The sequence below is a fragment of the Diorhabda sublineata genome, chromosome 3 (genome assembly GCF_026230105.1).
Source record: "Diorhabda sublineata isolate icDioSubl1.1 chromosome 3, icDioSubl1.1, whole genome shotgun sequence".
Classification (NCBI taxonomy): domain Eukaryota; kingdom Metazoa; phylum Arthropoda; class Insecta; order Coleoptera; family Chrysomelidae; genus Diorhabda; species Diorhabda sublineata.
The window spans coordinates 19,813,889-19,833,713 of record NC_079476.1 but is presented as its reverse complement, the minus strand read 5'-3'; the positions used below and the strand labels follow the sequence as shown (position 1 = coordinate 19,833,713).

Sequence of the window (19,825 nt, the reverse complement as noted above, 5' to 3'; positions counted from 1 at the left end):
TTTTCACCTGGCGTCTTATTTGTGTATGTGTGGTTTTGAGATCTCGTATATACTGAGGCCCAAAGAATCAATTGTGTCTCACTTTCTTGCTGGGAAACTGGAGAACACAGTGTTTACAGTTGATCATCAATTCCATCCATTTAAAAAGTCTAGAATGTGGGATGGCTTTAATTTCCAGAAATCTTTGTCTTCTATTTCATACGCACCCAGGTGTAGTGCTCTGAAATTTCTTAGTGTTTCACACTACGATAGAATGTGAATAAAGGTTTCGCCTTTTGTGCAACAAAATCTGCACGCCGCATTATCTTCTAGGTCTAGCGTCTTCAGGTGTTTGTTGACGATAGTTAGTATTACTTGGGTTGATACATTCAGCAGATTTACTTACTGGTTATAGTTTCCTAGAATAGTATATTTGCTTAACACCATTCTCATCAATCGATTCTGGTGGTTTATGAACTGTTGGTATGCCAGTTGGATTCAAATTCTAATTTTTTTCGATTGTAAACTGATATCGAAAAAGATGCTAACAGTGTGTGTTAAATTAAAAATCATTTGATATCAATTAAACTGAAAAAAGAATAACAAATAAGTATTAATAATTGCCCAATAAAACATGTTGCGCATATGACAAATTTATTTATGGAAGTAAGAGTTCTATCAATATTGAATAATAGTCTTACATATAATATATAATAGATGCTGATATGCTTGAAAAAGAATCAGATTTTTCTATCAAATTCTATGAAATCACATGATAATTTCTCATGAATATTACACAGTTAGTTAGTTATTAGCTATTTCGTTAACCAGTCATACATATACAATCTGAGACTTCTAATTTATCTTTAAAACAACATTATGTAGAACATTAAGTCACGTCACGCGCGTAGTAAAGTGGATCTTCAAAAATTTTTCGAATATTGAAACGTTAAAATAATGAAAAGAATTACGTACATTCATGGTAATAATTTAATTTTGATTATTACTCAACACCTGTTCCTCAGTGTGATCTTACATCTTGTATCTTCTTTGATATTCTTTTCAATATTAAGATCTAGTTGGTTTCCCATGGTGGTTCTTGGTATCATCCACAATTTAGAAAATTATCATTTTATTAATCAGTTTCTTTTGGTATTTATTACAGCCTCTAAAATGGATGCAAAGTCATCCGAAAGCTTGGTTTAGTATAAAAAAAATTGATTGAAAAATTGTATTGTAGAAAATTGTTTTTCGTGATTTTGTTTTTTAACTAGTCAGTCGTGACTAATCACCAGTTTGATTATATGAATATATATGTGTATATTATTTAAGTCTTCCCCAAAATATTCATCTCATTTTACGGAGCGTTTCCGTTTTATGATGAATACAATGAGAGTGTATTAATAAATTCACGACTAGTGCAAAATGTATGATCACCGGACGCAGTTAATAAAAACATGGCGCTCATTAATGTTAATAAATCAAAACAGTTGTAGTAAGTAAATAACATGTGTAGTAGGTAGTTGTCTGTTGTTAGAATCAAAAACGAAGTACTTACTTTGATTTAATCTAATACGTCATTCTAACAATGAGATGTAATATCCTCATGAAATCTAATGCGTAAAATCCCAAATTGGTCAATTGCTTATCGCAAACATCTTTAATAGGACGCATAATATACGAGAAATAATAAACGATTTTGCTTGGAACTGTCCTTACTCTGTATTACGAGAGTTGATACTCGAGTTTTAAGATATGGCAACACTCATGTGAATATGTCAAATTTGACATTAGCATTATGAAGTTTGACATTTTTAATGATGAACATACTCAGAACGTGTGGCCATACGAGTACTATTTGAGGTGTTCAGGTACTTTCATCAAAAAATGAAATTAAATCACTAATATTTCAGCCGGATTATTTTCTATGACTTTCGAGTCCTGAGTTTTCTTCCTTATTATAAGCACTATTTCCTTATATGTGCACTTTTCCAAATCATCCTACTCCAAGGTCTGATGTTCTAGGAATCATTTCTTCGCAGACTCTAATTGTATTTTCAAAACCTCCAAATAATATTCCAAACTATAAGTTTCCGGATATAGTTAAATGCCTCTTTTCTATTTGAATCAGAAACTAATTGAATATTGATTTGAGTATTTTTGTTCATTAAACGACAGCTGCATCCAGGCTTGAGAACTCTCTGACTTCTTCTGATATATATTCCTTCATCTTTTTCTCTTCCAACGTATGGTATCACCTTCTCTTCATTTTCTTTTTGCTTGTTGTTATCATCTTACTGATTTTAACTTCTTGCCTTCTGCATTCTAATCTAGCTACTAAAATAACTTACTGTAAAACAAAATACAGAGAATAAATATTATTCAAAGCTACTTATTACTTTTTCCATATTTTTTATTCGCATTAGTCCTTTGGTCACGTAAAAACATATTCAACACAGCTCAATAAACGTGTGCTGATAAAATACAACTTTGTGAAGAAGTTGGAAATTTTACGATTGCCTGATTCGCCATTACTGGAGATATGAGATTCACGCTACATATTCCACAGCCATCTTGTATAGATTATCTTGGTTATTTTTTATTCGTTAGACCAAGTTGAAAAATCTGATGATGCCTTTTTAGTATGTTCTAATGGCCAAAAAAAAGTTCAATTTTTCTTTTACTGCTTTTCTAAAACTATGTTCAGATTGACCCAAGTTCGAAGAGCCTATAGATCATCCAGAATCCTAGTCAAAAAGAGTTGTGGCGGGGCTTAGAAGATATCTAATTGGATGAGATTGTTTTTTCAACAATATTTGGAGGGTTTGAGAAATAATAAAAATGCTATTGTGCATCGTGGTTTTGATTCGTCCGATTACCAATCAACCATTAGAGCTCTAAGCTAATGTAAACCTAACCAATGTAAAATCAAAACTGCTTTAGCAATGCCTGGAAAAAGTTAAAGAGCTATTCAAAAATAATAGTTTCAATTCTTGATTTCTACTTTCTATTATTGTATAACGTACTATTTATGAAAATATGTCACACGCGACAAGAACGTTGAATGCCCTAGCATGCATTGTATATATGCCGAGGCAAAGCAAAACCGCTGTCTCCAGAGCAAAACATGACGAGGAAGACCGTTGCCTAGAGGTTGAGTCGGATGCCCTGGTATGCGCAAAATAAAGGCCAAGGCGAAGCAAGAACCTCTGTTCTCATAGCAACTCACAGCTGTAAAGACCGTGATTTCGGTATGAAAAGAAGTAGTAGATAGGCTAGAAAACAGGCATGCGAGATATAAATCCTCGTCTTCGCCTTTTTGTGACATGCTAAGAAAGAATAAAACATTGGAGTCTTCTAATTTCGGATTGTCCTAGTTGGTAACGCATTCCGTCTCTTATCAGTAAGTGTTAACTACAAGGTTAACTTCTATTATTTCCATAAAGATTTTAGATTGACTCGACACAGTGGGAGATCAAAATGGACGTCCACAATTTCTGTTTTAGCAAGGTAGCGCACGTTCACATATCGTCGGTCTCAAGCCAAAACCATGCATCTGCAGAATTGACCAAAGTTCACCATAAGTTTTAAAATGATCCATGAACAATTATCAAAATATCTGAATGTGCCCCTTCCGTGTATTTGGTGTTGTCAAGTATTATATTTGATTTATCAGAATGTACCAAATTCGCGTGTTTGGCATTGCTTATTTAAATAGAAAGTGTGAGTTTCTGGATTATCTATTTTGATGAGCTTTACATAGAATGCTGATTGTAACACTTTCATGCCTTTGGAATTGCAGACTATTTCATAAATATCTTTTAATATTGCGCCTTCGTGTTTTACATCTTACAAAAAACTGGATAAATTCAAGTGAATGTTCTGTTTTGTGTTGTTAAGTTTCAAGTGGGACAAATTTTTGCTTCTATATGCCAGAACAAAAAGGATTTTGCAAATGGCCAACAGCTCGGGAATTATCTTAGAAGACAATACACAACTTTTATTCCATTCCATTCCCAGCCGCTCAGTCACATTGCTGCAGAAGCTCTTCACAGTAAAAGTACCTTGATACCTCTTTAAATATTTTCGTTATGTCTGCAAGTCAACGAGTATACAATACTAGTTTAGGTATTTTCTGACATCGTACATCATTTGGTCGACCACTGCAATACTGGTCTTCGCAGGTCGGAGGGCTACGTTTAAACTCTGCTAGCCAATATTTTACTGAGGAAAACGAAGGAGCAGTCTCACCCAATGTAGAATCTAGTTCATCATTTGTATTGGTTGACCTTTCAAATGTAAGTATCGTATCACATAACGATGACCATATTTACGAATTCAATGAAAACATTTACTACTGATGGTTTCCAAACAAATACTAACCAAACTTCAAACATTTGCTGTATAGATTGCATACTTTCTAGTTCATATTTTTCAAACAACTACCGCCATTTCTAGGTCATTTCTGGGACCATCTTCGTATGACAATTTATTTTTATAGTTTAAAGACTAAGATCAACATATTTTACTCATTGAAGTATGTCTTTTGGAAGTTTGGTAGCTTTGACTGATTGTCGATTTCAATATCTAATTTAGAAGCCGTTATATTTTTTATGAAAATATTTTAGATAGATCATTATTATTTGTAGGGCAGTTTACAGCTGCTAATGTTGAGTTTCATTATATACAAAAAATTACACCGTAAATCATAGAATCTAATTAATAGAGTCAAAATCTATGAAGGTAATTTTCAATAATATTGTTTTAATGATTGATGAACACTTCATGAACACTCTGAATTAATGTATTGATTGATAAGATTTTGTAAAATATACTCGATTATCTCAATATAACTCTTTCAAGTTGTCTTATACATATAATATAAATGGATAGTATGCGTTTCGGTGGAGATGACAGTCCACGGAATACTATATACATATAATTATCTAGAAGACAAAGAAAAGACAAAAAAGAGTACCGTCCAATGTACAAATTTTGCTTATTTTGATTCTACGTTCATTTAAAAGAATTCCAAAACCCTGCAGCTCTTGACATTCTCACTAACCATTCGTTATAATTTCATAACATGACTGTCATTTTAAATTGATGTCAACGTAACAAGAGACAATCAAATTATTTCCATAAATCTATCCAGCCCCCGCAAACTATATGTACTCGCAATAATAATACAAGTCAGCTGATATATAATGATTGAATTGAAAGGTTTGAAACTTGTTTCATGCAAGTAAACAAGAAATTACGATTTTGGCTACCTTCCAATCTCCAGTCGCCAGCTCAGACGTCTTGGAAACAAATGTGCGTCGCAAATATTACGTCACAGTTTTCTATTTCAACCGATTGATCGCAAAGCATAGGAAAATACTATCACGACATTGTCAAATAGTTAATGAATGGGATATTCTTTTACACTCATATTAAAAAAATATGTCACCCTAACAAGACTAAATTAATCCAAATTAAGGTCTAACAGATCAATAACATTAGGTTTAAAATCGTTGAAAAATTAAGAATACGGATAAATTTGAAGTATTCATTATTTAGTTTCAAAAGTTTTCTCAACACTTTTATATAATATGCAAAAATGACAAGTTATTTCCAAAATAAGGTCCTAAAGGAAATTTGATTCGTTGAAAATCGATTTTGAAGAATCTGGGGTCTATCAATTTTAGACTTGCTAATATTGTTTGAAACTCTGAAACGGAAATGTTCTGCACGTGACTGTGAAGCATGTGCGATACATGATATAAACATGCAATACAAGGTGGTTTAGTACCCAATAAAAGTAATGTCATGGAAGAATAGTAAGGCTGATTTTATTTGAGTTTTAAAAAGGATAATTATTAATTTTCTAAATTCATACCTGCTTCTTTCAAAGACGTTATTCACTGGGATCAAATCGACGAACCGTTTCTCTATATCTAGAATAATACTTTATGTCTGGAAACTGATTTAATTTCAATTGTACTCATATTGAACTCCAGCATTATCTTTTAGATAAACAACTTCACATATTATCTTCCTTTTATCAACACTGAAGTAAAACATGTTTTTTATGTATACGAGGTGGTTTGTACATTAACAAGCGAGATTGATTTAGACTGTGAGTTAGTAATGAACAGTTTCTCTTAAATTATAAAACACGCGTTCGTTTTCTAAACATAGACAACTTTTATTATCTTCGTTGTAAATATATAAAGGCACAAAACAGCCCCTAACAAGATAAAGGGAAAGGAATGATGTGAAACAGACGACTATTAGCACATCATATTGTGGCGCTTCATATATACAGATTTCGGTCTTAATCCAACAGATATGAGAGAGAAAAATGCTTTATTGTCAAATTATAGGTAATAATTAGTATATAATTCGTATATAAATCCAGAGCAAAAATTAAACCAGTATGGAACATGCCCGAAATTAAATATTATTAGAATAGAAGTCGTTTACAGAGTAGAAGGCACATTCTATATCGATTTGATTTCAATTGGCAAGTGATTGTGCATTTTTTTGCATTGTAAAATACTGAGCTTTCAACCAATTCTGAACGTGAAGTAGGTAAAGATCGTGCTTCGCATTCCTAAGTGGATAGCTGTGCAAAGATCTTTCTGAAATTGGAGAGGCGTGCTTACGAATTAGGCAAACGGATTCAAAGATGAATGAGGAAGGAAGAGTCAGAATTTTAAATCTTTTAAGGAAGTCCATGCAGTGAGCCCTGCTGCTTAGTCTGAGTAAATATCTAACAGCTCTCTTTTGTAGTTTGAAGATTCGCTCAAATTGACCTTAGGTACCCCAGAAGAGAGAGGCATATCGGAGATGCGATTCAATAAGGGCATAATGGACTGTTAAGGAGGGAGGAAGGATAAGTTCAGTTCTTTGGCAACTGATCTCAGCGCAAAGTAGGAGGAACTTAATTTTTTAGATTAAGATTAAGGTTGTCTAAAGTTTTTTGCTTTCCATTTATTTTCAAAATTTAAAATTTATGGGAAACTATTTGTTCATTTCTTAGATTTTGAATATCAGCATTCTTATAGTTATCACTTATTGCAAGACAACGTGCAATGCAATGCAAGACGCCATATTTCTGAAAATATCGCTCCTGCAACATTATCGATTTGGTGTCATTTTTTTGCGTGCAAGTTGCAATTCCTTCATCAGGCTCCAAAAACGAGGTAGCAGCAGATATCATTATTGCCAGTTATTCACTGACCATTTTTTCTTGTTTATTTCACTTGAGGCCACTTGATGTAAGACAACGTGTAATCAAAAGCATGCAAGTTCAACTGATTTTTTCATGAAAGATCTCGCACTTGCAATTTTTTCGATAAGGTGTCATTTTTATTGAGTCTAAGTTTCAATTTTATATAGAAATGTGTTTCTATACTGCTTATATTACGTTTTAGTTTCCTCGGGAGTTTTTCAAATGTTTTTTCATCCATTGTCAACTAAATTTTCTATGTTTTCTCGTCTAATTTTCTAGCTAAACTGTCCATCAGACTCCAAAAGCAAGGCGGGGGCAGGTATAATTATTGCCCGTGTTTGAGGTTAGGAAATTGTTTACTTCTACTTCTGGAATTTCGATTAGTGGCAACCATGGTAAGAGAGTTGCGACTTATATAATGTCAAACGACGTGCAATATTTCTCTTTGTAATATTTGGATCTTGAAAGGAATTGCATGCAATTTCTTCCATATTGTTTTTCATCACGTCATTAGGCCTTAAGATAACTTGCTATTTGTAACGGTCATGATCAAATTTAATAATCTAATAATATTTGATTCGTGCAAATGTTTCGAAAATTCGCACGTTTCTTGGAAAACTTAACATTCACTTATATTTTAATATACAAATTCAAGTTGACAATAACACCATCTGTTTTAATTAGGTTTTCGACATTATCTATTATTAGAAGCTTATTATTAAATCGGTCTATGCTTGGCAAAAATAATTCTCATTTTTTTATCTTTTATTCAGTCATAAACAAATATCCGAAAATAATTTTGATAAATGATAATTTGTTTCCGAGTCCTTTTCTCTACTAGATTTGGCAGTGAATTACATTGGTACGATATTTACTAATAATGCAATAAAAATATGGTTAATGTTAATACTCTTAATTGAGTTCAAATATGTACAACAGAAAGTTTAACTTTCAAAAGAAACCACCAAAATAAACAATATTATATTATTCACGAGTGTATAATTGAGGTTATTATTCAAGAAGGTTAAGTTTACTGCCACGAGCCCATTATTCAACATAAAATATTAAAACACTGAGAAATCTGAACATACAATAATGTTGACAGTGGTCTGTCAAATTTATATTGTTGTAAAAGGTGCTTCAAATTTAGATTCATAAACTTGACTTTCCGTTTTTGTTTATTTTTAAATATGTACATGTTTTGTCTTCAAAAATATATAAGGAGATCTAATATTTTATTGGTGGGAGATGAACAAACTTCTAACTCTAACCCCAAAATAAATACACAATAATTAACTTATGTATCATGTGAGTAGTAGAAACAACATTGATTGGTGGCAAAAGATATAATAGATTAATTAAGAACGATATGTATCTATCTTTCCACGCATTCCAATTATTTTGATTTTGCGGAGAACAGTAAACGCAACCGGTAAAGAAAACGCCGAACAGAACGTTAAATATATAAATATCTGCCGTAAAAACACATATACGACAATGACATTCAATGTCTCTTACAGCTCTGTGTTAATGCTCCCTGCGTTAAAACTGCAGCTCCCGGTTTCGAATCTTGTCTAGGAAAATTGACTTCTTAAATTTCTTTATATGTACAGAACTAAATTGAAAATATTTAGAATTGTTTTAGGAGGGAGGGGGGGGGCAAATCGGATTGACATTTGATTTTCTCTTAGTAACCCTGCTTTATTAAACATTTGTACATACTTTTAGCATGAAAGTAAAGTTCAACAATTCTAAAAAAACGATACCATTTCCAGCAATCAAAATACTACATTCACACAAAACATTGTTTTTATTCCGTTTTACTCCACTAGTGGGACAAAGTGAAATGGTAGGTGGGTCAAATTAAAATTTGGGTTTATTTATGATTAATATTAGTTAGTCGGTTTAAAATATTATTCTACATACATATATCCCAAACATAAGGCATCTCTTCCCTTTTCTCTTGTATACAAACTCGTGATAGACACGTGTGACATTAATGCGTAGAGGGAAGTCTACTCTGATTGGTAAGGATGCAATGAGAACAGTTGAGTAGGAGGGTAAAAATTTTCGACAGAACTCCGATCCGAAAACGAAGTACATACTTATGGTTTATTTAATTATCGATTTTGATATATAAGTATCAATATTAATTCAGGAATCACATAGAAAGTTCTTAGATATGTAAATAGTCCATAGTTGTTAAAGTTAAAGACAACCAAAACATAGTAAAACAGTTTGCTTTTAGATATACCCAAAAAATTAATGGTGAGAAAATATATGAAACATATGAAGATTTTGGGAAGTGACTTTTGAGATATCTTCTCACACCGTTTTCGTAATGTGAAACATTAGCTAAATTAAAAAAGCAATCAAAATACTATCAAACATCAGCAATATCAAAATTCAGAGGATCTGAATGTAAAGAAAATTATTTAAAGGTAAGGTTAGCATTTATAAACGACATTAAGATTGATAATATCAATCACGCCACAAAGTAATAGTAGTTTTTTCGAGAAAAATGAATTTTACCTAGTGTACCACTTCATATTCAATTTATTTTGAGTCGCATAAAAAAGTAATTTAAAAATTAACGAGCTCCCAGTACAGACCTGCCTATATGACTGCAATATTAAAGTGTTTATTTGGATTCAGTGGCTCTTAATTTCCAATATACTATATACTTATTAGTTATCTACTCTTCAAACATCACGATGTGTTTACATAATCGAACTATAAACCATATCATGTTATCGATTTCCAAGGACACGAGGTAGTTTACCATTCATTCATTGAATTATGTATTTCGAGGATATAAGGAGCTCAGTTAATGATTCATGATCTTGAACTGAAAATCATTTACTGTATTTACATAAGTACCACTACCAAATATACTCTGAAAAAACTGAAACTGTGTTACAAACAATGGAGAAATGTAAACTGTACCACTGATTACATTAGATTGGGGAATAATTAAAATCGGGTCCTCACTCAAACTTCTTTGTTTATAGTATAGTCTTTTTTCATAATTCTGAATTGCAGAAATACGATGCTCGTAGTGAAATAACTGCAAACGTCACATCCTTACAGAGTTTTATCATTTATCCATATACTATCATCGATTGATATATATATTGTAAATATGTAAAAAACATCCAATTGAGGTACCTAATCTAATCTGATGTGAATTTGAAAATAGTATATCAAAATATAAGTAAAAGAAGACTTTTAATTCCAGCAAGAATTCCAAATTCGAGGCAACGAATGCTGAAATTGCCTTCATTGTGAAAAATATAAATTAAGGAAATTACACCGTGACATAGAGTATCGGTTGGTAGCACTGATTTATATTTGACAAATGACTTCGGAAATGTTATTTAAATTTGTTCAAAAACTAATTTAATTCATTCTAAATAATAGATAATATTGTAAATTGTTGAATCAAAATTTCGTATTTGATCAAATCAGGCTAACACCCAAATGCAATAAGAAAAGAATCGGATTAAAAACAAATAGTGTATTCCACATACCTTCTTTTTTTTTTGAAATGACGCAATAACACTTCTCCACTGCGGTAACTACTAACTACGAATTGTGTACTAAAATCAATTTTTCTGAATATGCTAAAGCCGAAGGCGTGTACAAGTTTCGTGTAAAACGTCCGTAATATGCATATTATACAATTTTTGGTGTCGTGTCTCAATATTATAATCACCAATTTTCTTTCCCATAAAAATTGTTGAATATTCAGTAATTATACTTCAATTCGAGGTAGTGAATAAGTTTGAAACGAAGAGATACTTAATTTTTCCAGAAAAGACAGTTATCCCTCATTGTGAATAAATATTCTTCCGGAATTCACTGATAAATGGTTTCTATGGATCAGATGACCAGATGTTTTTCGAAATAGGACTTTTGAAATCCTCAGACAAATATATCAATGACAATTGTATATCATAGTGTAGTAGATATCCTACATTTTCAACTTTTTCAAACAATAGCTTAAACTTATACTATTTCATTGAATATCCAAACAATCCTTCATTCTTTGCGATTTCTACCTTGGTTGCTCTATTGATCACAATTTTTTATACTTCCTTGTGTAATAAACACAAAGAGTCGTTCTGTCTGGCCGATATACCGCCATCGTGGCGTCGTCTTCATCTGACGTCATAAAGCGTCGAATATTTTCGTGTTTAGCTTTGTTCAGCTCTTCTCAAGTTTGTGGTACAAGGTTACTTACAAAAAAACTTATGAAGGCGGTGAGGTAGGATTATACGAGAAAATAAAATAATAACAAATTGTTAAGATCTAAAGAACAGGACATATAAAAAGAGACAATGTGAACTAATTCATCACTATCAATAGATTATAGATTTCTTTTCAATGCTATGCGAAATGCAAAGCTATGTTCACATTATATATGTCGTAAGTACGTCAATAGACAAGTTGGGATTTTAGCTAATATCCCAGGATAATAGTCAGTTGGCTGATGGCGCGCCACGCATGCCTATTCTCCCGGAGTATTAGCTAAATGCCGGACAATAGATTATTCGTCGAAAAATGACCAAGCGTTTCTTTATTCTCCTGGGACTTTTAGCTAAAATTTGGATAACAGACTATTGGGTTTACAGAACAAAATAAAAGAATAGAATAAAAGTAGTCTTATTTATTTATTTTTTGCATGTCAATCAATCATTTATTGCAACACGTGGAGGCTTGGTGACATTGTGATTTACATTGTATTTTTTTAAAACAAGAACATCGGTTTGTTCCATATTGTTTACCTAACCTAACCTAATCAGTCTGAGCATGAGCTTCTAAAATTTTTTCATAATAATCTTCTACAGGTACACAATTTGGCCTTTTTCAATAGATATTCTATTATCCGAATTTTAGCTAAAGTCCTAGGAGAATAGACGAACGCAGGGTAGTTTTTCGACGAATAATCTATTGTCCGGCATTTAGCTAATATTCCGGGAGAATAGGCATGCGGGGCGCGCCATCAGCCAACTACCTATTGTCCTGGGATATTAGCTAAAATCCCAACTTGTCTATTGACCTACGATATATACACCATTTAGAGACAGCTTTATTGAAAGCAATGACTTAGCATCACAACGAAAATTATTTCCTTATTTTGCAATAATCCGATCGAAAAACTTTTTTAACAAGAATGATTAAGTTTCCCTCAGTTTCTACATCTATAAATTTTACTTAAATTATTTAGGTATTTTTTATCATTTATACCTTTTCGGTCTCACGAATATGAACCATTTCTAAAAATTCTCTTTTTCGTTTATTTCCGTTCCTTTCCAAGAATTTTTGGATCTTTATAATTGAATTTATGCTTTTATCTAAGATATTTCGTTGTTCATTAATGCAGTTTTATTTTTTATCGTATTAATGACCTCTTAGTCTATTTTCTAAATACTGAGATGTCTGCCCTATGTAGACAGCCTCATAATTAGTACAAAGTATCTGTTCATTGAAATTTTTGAGCAAAGATCTAGAGAGATCTACCTTTAATGAGAACAAGTGCATGAGAAATCTTGATTGGATTATTACGAGCTTCAACATTTCTACAAAAGTAAGCTGTGTACTGTAGTTTATAACCTAATAATAATTAAAGTTTAATAAAATGAAAAAATACTACAATATCTGGAAGAATCTAACAAACAACCTCACAATTTATGATTCCAGTACAGAAAAAGTGGCAAATACAAGGATAGTCCCAAAAGTACTTGGCCTTACATAGAGATGGTGTTATTTGCTTGAAAAATATCACTATACGTTTGCAGTGAATGGAAACGGTCATCGTTATGTAATACAATACTTTTATTTGAAAGGCATTAGACCAACCAATATAAAAGCTAAACTAGATTCTACTCTGTAAGGAAGCTGAGTATTTGAATAATTCTGTTTCGACCATGTGAAGAATATTAAGTAAGTCAATCTATAAATCTGCGTTCAGTACTTCCCATGCTTCTAGGGGCACAATGAAATTCAATTAACCACTTTTTTACCATTGAAATTTATGGTACAGAATTCCTATAGAATTTATCAGAATAGTTTGCAAAAACCAATGCTTAAAGAAACACATGATATCGACTTTTTTACTGGTGTTATTAATAGTTAATGAGACATATTCCATCATAGAATAGCTAAGTTTTCACATTAATATCTATATTATCTCAGTTATATCAGATAAATTCTATTCTTCCGGATTTTGTTTTATATCATTATCCACTAATTTATGAACTCTAGTCATCATATCTAATAATCACTAAATTTGTTCCAATTTTAGCAATGACATATGAGATAATTCATTATCTTTTTTAGTGTTAAATAATATCATAAGTAGAAAAAGAAAATCTTCCTTAGCATCGTAAAAGTTTAACAAACTAAAATTGAGCTATTTATTTTTTATTGGTCCTGGTAATTGTACCGCATTGCTGATAAATGATTTCTTAAAATGAATGTGACAACTCGTCTCTAATAATTCGGAAATAAAGGTCGAGCATTGTTGGTGTTATGTCTATTGGCTAACAATGACAAGGGGCGAGGTTCTTCCAAATAATTTAATACTCTCTTTTTTGGTAGCTCCCCCCATCCTCGCTTCCAATTGCGAATCACCAATCAGGTACTGGATTCGTAGTCATCAATGATATTAAATTGTTATATATTATATGAAATGATTTTATACAATGTATGTTTTAACGTTTAGTTACAATCATTACCTCGAATTTAATTTCATGTTTTTGTTGATTTGGAATCATCATGTCCATAAATATCATTCCATTAATGATAAACAGTATAGTTGGTAATTGTGAAAACTTAACTTTTTCTTAGTTTAGCTTAGCTTCAGATAGGATTTTGATAATTTATCTTTATCATCATATTATTATAATAACTTTATTATTGTTACTAGTTCTGAGAAAAGATTCTCTGTTATGACTTTAATATCAAGCTATCGCATTTTCATAATCGTCTATAGTCCATTTATCGAAGAAACAGTGATAAATTAATATTTTCTTTTTTTTTCCCTGAAATTAAATTCCCCTTTTAAAATCAGGCACGTATAAAACCAAACATAAAATGTGCTGTTAATTGAATGGAAGAAACCAGGAACTTCATCCTTAGTATGTCCAGCGTTTACCCAAGTTTCAACCAGGTAGTAAATTTTTCAATTTTCCTCGCGAAATTTCCAAATTTTTCTTTGGTACTCTCCCCTCCACGCAATTATTTCTGCTTTTTCTAATAATAAATTATAAAATGTTCAAAATCCAGTAAGTCCTTATCTTCGTAAACTACTTACAAAACTTTATCCACTTATTTTGAAAGAAAAAATTGTGCCCAATTCTTCTGATGGCGCTACTGTCGAAATCATCGATTGAATAGTTAATTTTTTTCTTGGTGTGGTCTTAGCTTCAGCTATGTCCGTGTCAGATATGTTTAAGAAAACGATGCATTAGACAAATATAAACAATCTCACTGCAGTTACGATAATTCTATGCCGTCCTTGTACACACCTGATCCAACAGCTTCTGCAGTGATGCGGCGCTCGTTCCTCACATGCGGCTTTTAATTTGTTGTATATTTTAGTGCCTTTAATTTGGACCAATAACGTGCCACGGTATATTTCGGCCTGGCTGCTCACGTGCTGACCACGCACTGATCATTATTTAAGTTTACTATTTTTCTTTGTAAAATAGACTTTCTAATTTGATGAATATTTTTATGCTTTATTTTCAAATGAAAACCTTGCTAATACATGAAAATTTACCAGAAATTTTTATGTGCCAAATATTACATGGATAGAACCTAAATATACCAAAATGAAATTCATCAAATGTTGGCACTGAAAAATAAATGATTCATAGGATCGTGTGTCATTACAATAATGTATTAATCGGAATTTGATTTGTTAGATATGTCTGGCACCAGGTATATCAAAAATAGGTACATCTTATTTCTAGCTAGTAAATTTTAAGCAAACATTATTTTTTGTTCTGGTCCCGTCCTACATGGGATGTCGAAATTGAAGGTGTTGCCAATATTTTTCATTAACGACTATTCCCTTTCATCATTTTTATTTCGGTTAGTGTTGTTCTACTCAGTCTCCCACTTTTTCCTTCTCTCCTTATTGTTTTTTAGGATGGCTTTTTCTCACTTTTTTGTTACCATGTTTGTATTCCATTAACCACATCCTAAATTCTCACACAATAATACCTTGAATTTTTTATATACTGTTGGAATTATTTGCATTATTTGATGATTTTACATCTACCATCTATGAATATACTTTCTAAGTATTCGTTGTCCAGTCTTCAACTTTACCTCACTCTCAATTGTTATTCTTCTACTCAAATATCTCTTGCTATTCTTTCCATACACTTATACATTTCTTTTCTTTGTTATCTACGTTCATTAATACTTTAGCTTCACTTCTTGTGCTTCAATCACCATTTTATCAAATTACGTATTTCATTATTCTCATCTAAAGACTGTTGTTGTATTTGATATTTCATCCAAAACTTCTCAAGTAATAATCTTATCAACTGATAACTGCTTCGAGAACTTTAAGTGCGCGTAGCATTTTTCTCAGCAATATTCAGGCTAGATATTTCATGCTCTATCCTCCATATTCCCATTTACATTTCAAAGTTATTTCCAAAGCGCTCAAACGCTTAATATTTCTGGAACATTATAGATTAAACTTAACAAAAATGTAGAGAAACTTCTCTTTGACATAAAAATAGTTATTCTCGCTGATGCTTTCAGCTTTCTTGTTTGTAAGTTTTGTTCTATATATAAACTATATTCGTAACAGTTTTCAATTAAATTTTAATAAACAAAATTAGTGTCTACTGCGGTTCGAAATACGCACATATCAACATCAATTGAAGCGTATATTTTTTCAATTCGATATCAATAATATTCATCAATTAATTCTTTGTTGTTATTATTAATAGCTTAATGGTCGTAAGAAATAAATACTTAAAGTTTCAGAGGCTTCCGCCATTTATTTCTTACTCACGCAATTTTTTATTACATAATTACTCAGATCAGATAAATATATCTATGTAACGTGTTATTCAATTGAACTTTTGATAATTTGACAACTATGTGAATTCCTGCAACATTGTCGAAATAAATTTTTGACTTTTATTATTAGCATCAATAGCTAGTGCATTGGTCAGCAAAGTTCGGATCTAGAATCACATGTGAATGGGCAAAAAGTATAACCGAAGACGTAAGAAAATGGTTTGTTGCTATTTAAAGAAAAACCACGAGAAACGAGATACCATTGTATAATTCACCAAGAAGCACTTTGTGCGCAAATATTTCCAGGAGAAATTTGTAATGGAATTACCATTATCAATTCCAAAAATATTTATTTGAAACGGAAAGTAAGTTCGCTGATCTTCTGCTTCTTAACAAGATACGTTGTTAATCAAGAGGGAAAACTTTTCGCGTCCCTTTTTTGAAAATTAAAACAGTTCTTCTTGAGAAGGGCGTTAATAGATCATCAGTGGATTCAAAACTTTTATTTCATCTCATCTAAATCTTATCTTAATAGTAAACTACAAGGGAAAGGAACTAATTTTTTCGATGTTAGAAAAATTAATAATTTTAGAAATCCATTTAGGATTTTGGTTTGACTTTCCGAGCCTGCTGAAGCATCGCCAAAAAAAACAAATCAAGCACACACACATATTTTAAAACAATAATTTTAAATGCGAGGGAAGCATTTCTCGGCAGGTTTCACAAATTTAGAAACAACAGTCAAAAATCTTGTAATGCGACGATAACCGAGTTGAAATTAAAATTACTGGATTTAAAAGTGAGGAGATATAGCGCTATAAATTCGAACGTCTTTATGTTGAATTAGAATTTATTGTAGAAGAAGAAATGTAATCTTAGTTCACAATACAACTAGTCTGCTTTTATTGACCTGGAGAAGGGAAACATGATTATTTTCAACGCTTGGAAAAATCTTTTTCAAGCATGAAAATTATCAATAGTATACTGAAAATCGTCTTATTGATGGGAATAAATATTTATTAAGTATGAAATTTATTTTGTTTTATAGCACTAAAAATAATAATGATAAAAGTTAAATAAACAAGCAGATTTGAATCCCAATTTTTTTGCAATGTTCATATTTAACTCTTTGGCTAATAAGTAGGGATGAGTCGGTTCTCGATACTGATTCTCGATACCGATTCTCGATACCGATTCTCGATACCGATTCTCGATACCGATTCTCGATAACGATTCTCGATACCGATTCTCGATACCGATTCTCGATATCGATTCTCGATACCAATTCTCGATACCACTGATTCTTGGACATTAGTATCGGTATCGAGAATCGATCGCAAAAAGTCGAAACCGATACCAGTAAATGGACGAAAAATTATTTTTTCTCCAACCATCAAAAAATGTTGACATTTTTGTACTATTTTCAGGTGCAAAAGTCATCAATTCCCTTACCGTACAAAAATTTGCTCGTTGCTTAGCAACACTTTTAATCCTAAAATTAAAAACGCTACTTTTAATCCTAGGACCAAAAGTAATTGCATTTGAGCTATCTAATTGAAATTTGAAGAAAAAAACATTGTCTTACAAACTTAGTAAAACAAACTAATTGGGCAACTATATATAGGTATTTATTTGTTATTTATAACGATATTGAATGTACAATTGGAACAATTATTGCCAAAATTCAAAGCACCACTGAAATTATTACTAACAATTTTCGATCAATTCAAAAGATTTTCATTAATGTTAGAACAACTCAAAATATTCTCTGTAACTGTTGATGAAACATTCGAGGAAATATCTGAACAGGTACTTGTACCTTCTTTGTCAGATTGTCATTCTGCTACCGTACTCGATTTCCAACCTCCATGTCTTTTAAGACAAGTGAGGTCACCGCCACCATCAATAAGAAGTGTAGCAGATGTTCTTCTTAGCGAATGTCCAGTATACTCCTTCCAATTTCCTAACTTCAAAAATTTTGCAATTTCTTGCGGCACGGCACTAATTTTGTGAATACCAACAACCATTCTTTGATACTTTCCATTAACAAACGACGTTCCTGCATATTTGATGGCCGTAGTGCAACATATTTTCAAGATAAACGCAAATAATTATCGCCTATAATGGTAAACAAACGAGGTTTCTTGTTTTTTGTCTGCAAAATTTTTACGACCAAGACCGAGTCCATATCCTCAATGTCATCAATTTTCGAATGCACTAGTTCGTCACAACGCATAGCCCCTCCAGTTACTAATACTAGAACAACCTTATCATCAAATATAAATTATCAGGTGCCATATCCAGGAACCGATCCACTTCCTCCTTTGTAAAAACCCTAGACTTTTTAGGTATATATCCATCATTTTGCCTTTTTAACAATGCTTTTTGAATTTTGAATATTTACTAATATCCACACCATTTTTTGATACCCAGTGTGGGCAACATTGAATACTGTGACCAAAGAGTGGATGGCTTGACGGTCTTCGTTAAATTTGAGAAATACACCATAAGAGCACTCTCCGCATAGTTTTGCACATTTTTTTCTTTACACCAATCCATGAATCGCTGATATGCAAGTTCATAAACTTGACGAGATTTGGGTGGCAAAAGATTTAGATATACTGCTTCGGCACTTTCCAATATATCCGCAAGTATATTTTCATCGTGTTCGGGATACATTTACCAACAATACCAGATATCCATGACTACCGACTTGCTATCGCTGTTATAATTAATAGGTGTTCAAATTTATTACCAAATTATTAACGAATTTTGAATAAAACTAACTTTATTTTAATTTTGACTTGGTTGGAGAAAAATTATTTTTTAATCCAGTTTATCGAAACGTGCGTCAGACAATGTAATTGTGAGTGTTGATGTAGCGATAGTGTAAACAGTGTGTTCAGTATGAATATCACCAACGGTTTCAGAAATTCCAACTCAATCGGAATGTGATTCATCTGATACATTGACTCTGGATTCTTTCTCGTCTTCGATATCCTCTGATTTTGAAAAATCAAAAAATTATTCCATACTTTTTTGCAAAAAGAAATAAATGCCCTACAATGGATTTTCACAACCTAACATATTGAAATAACAAACATTTTGGAATTATTGAATTGATTAAATATTTCTCCTTCTAGATTTAAGATATATTGGGCCGAGAATATTCCGCATTTCGTAACCGTACAGTTGCCTGTTATCAAATATTAAAAACATGTAATAATAAAATATTCTCTTTCGTCAAAAGTATATTTTACGAAGACGAGCTTTCCTAAAAAATTTCATGTAAACCAAGTATAAACCTAGTATATCTTCCAGAGTTAATCAATTCGTTGATGTAAAAACATTTTCAAATCTCTATTTTTGTAATGTACGGATCAACTATAGTGCGTAGGATTTAAATTATATTTATAGTAAAAAAATATTTACAAATTTTGGCAGACTAAAGAGATCAAAGAGACGAACTCCCATAAAACAACAGATGATAATTTGCCAAGTAAATTTTTGAATTTCACAACACGGATGGCTTGAGATATTTTGTATCGTCAGAAATTTTGAAGTAACATTAATTAATAA

At 31.8% G+C, this 19,825-nt stretch overlaps 1 protein-coding gene across 3 annotated transcripts in view; it reads right to left on the bottom strand.

The window, feature by feature from the left end:
- Positions 1 to 19,825, bottom strand: part of LOC130441022 (proton-coupled amino acid transporter-like protein pathetic) — a 126,236-nt gene that overhangs the window by 75,847 nt on the left and 30,564 nt on the right. The window contains exon 1 of one of the 3 annotated variants that reach the window (XM_056774475.1): positions 5,861 to 5,940. The exons of the other annotated variants lie outside the window; for them this stretch is intronic. The gene's annotated coding sequence lies outside the window, so the exon portion shown is untranslated. Of the gene's footprint in view, positions 1 to 5,860; positions 5,941 to 19,825 lie in introns of those variants that run through there. 3 annotated transcript variants of the gene reach the window in all.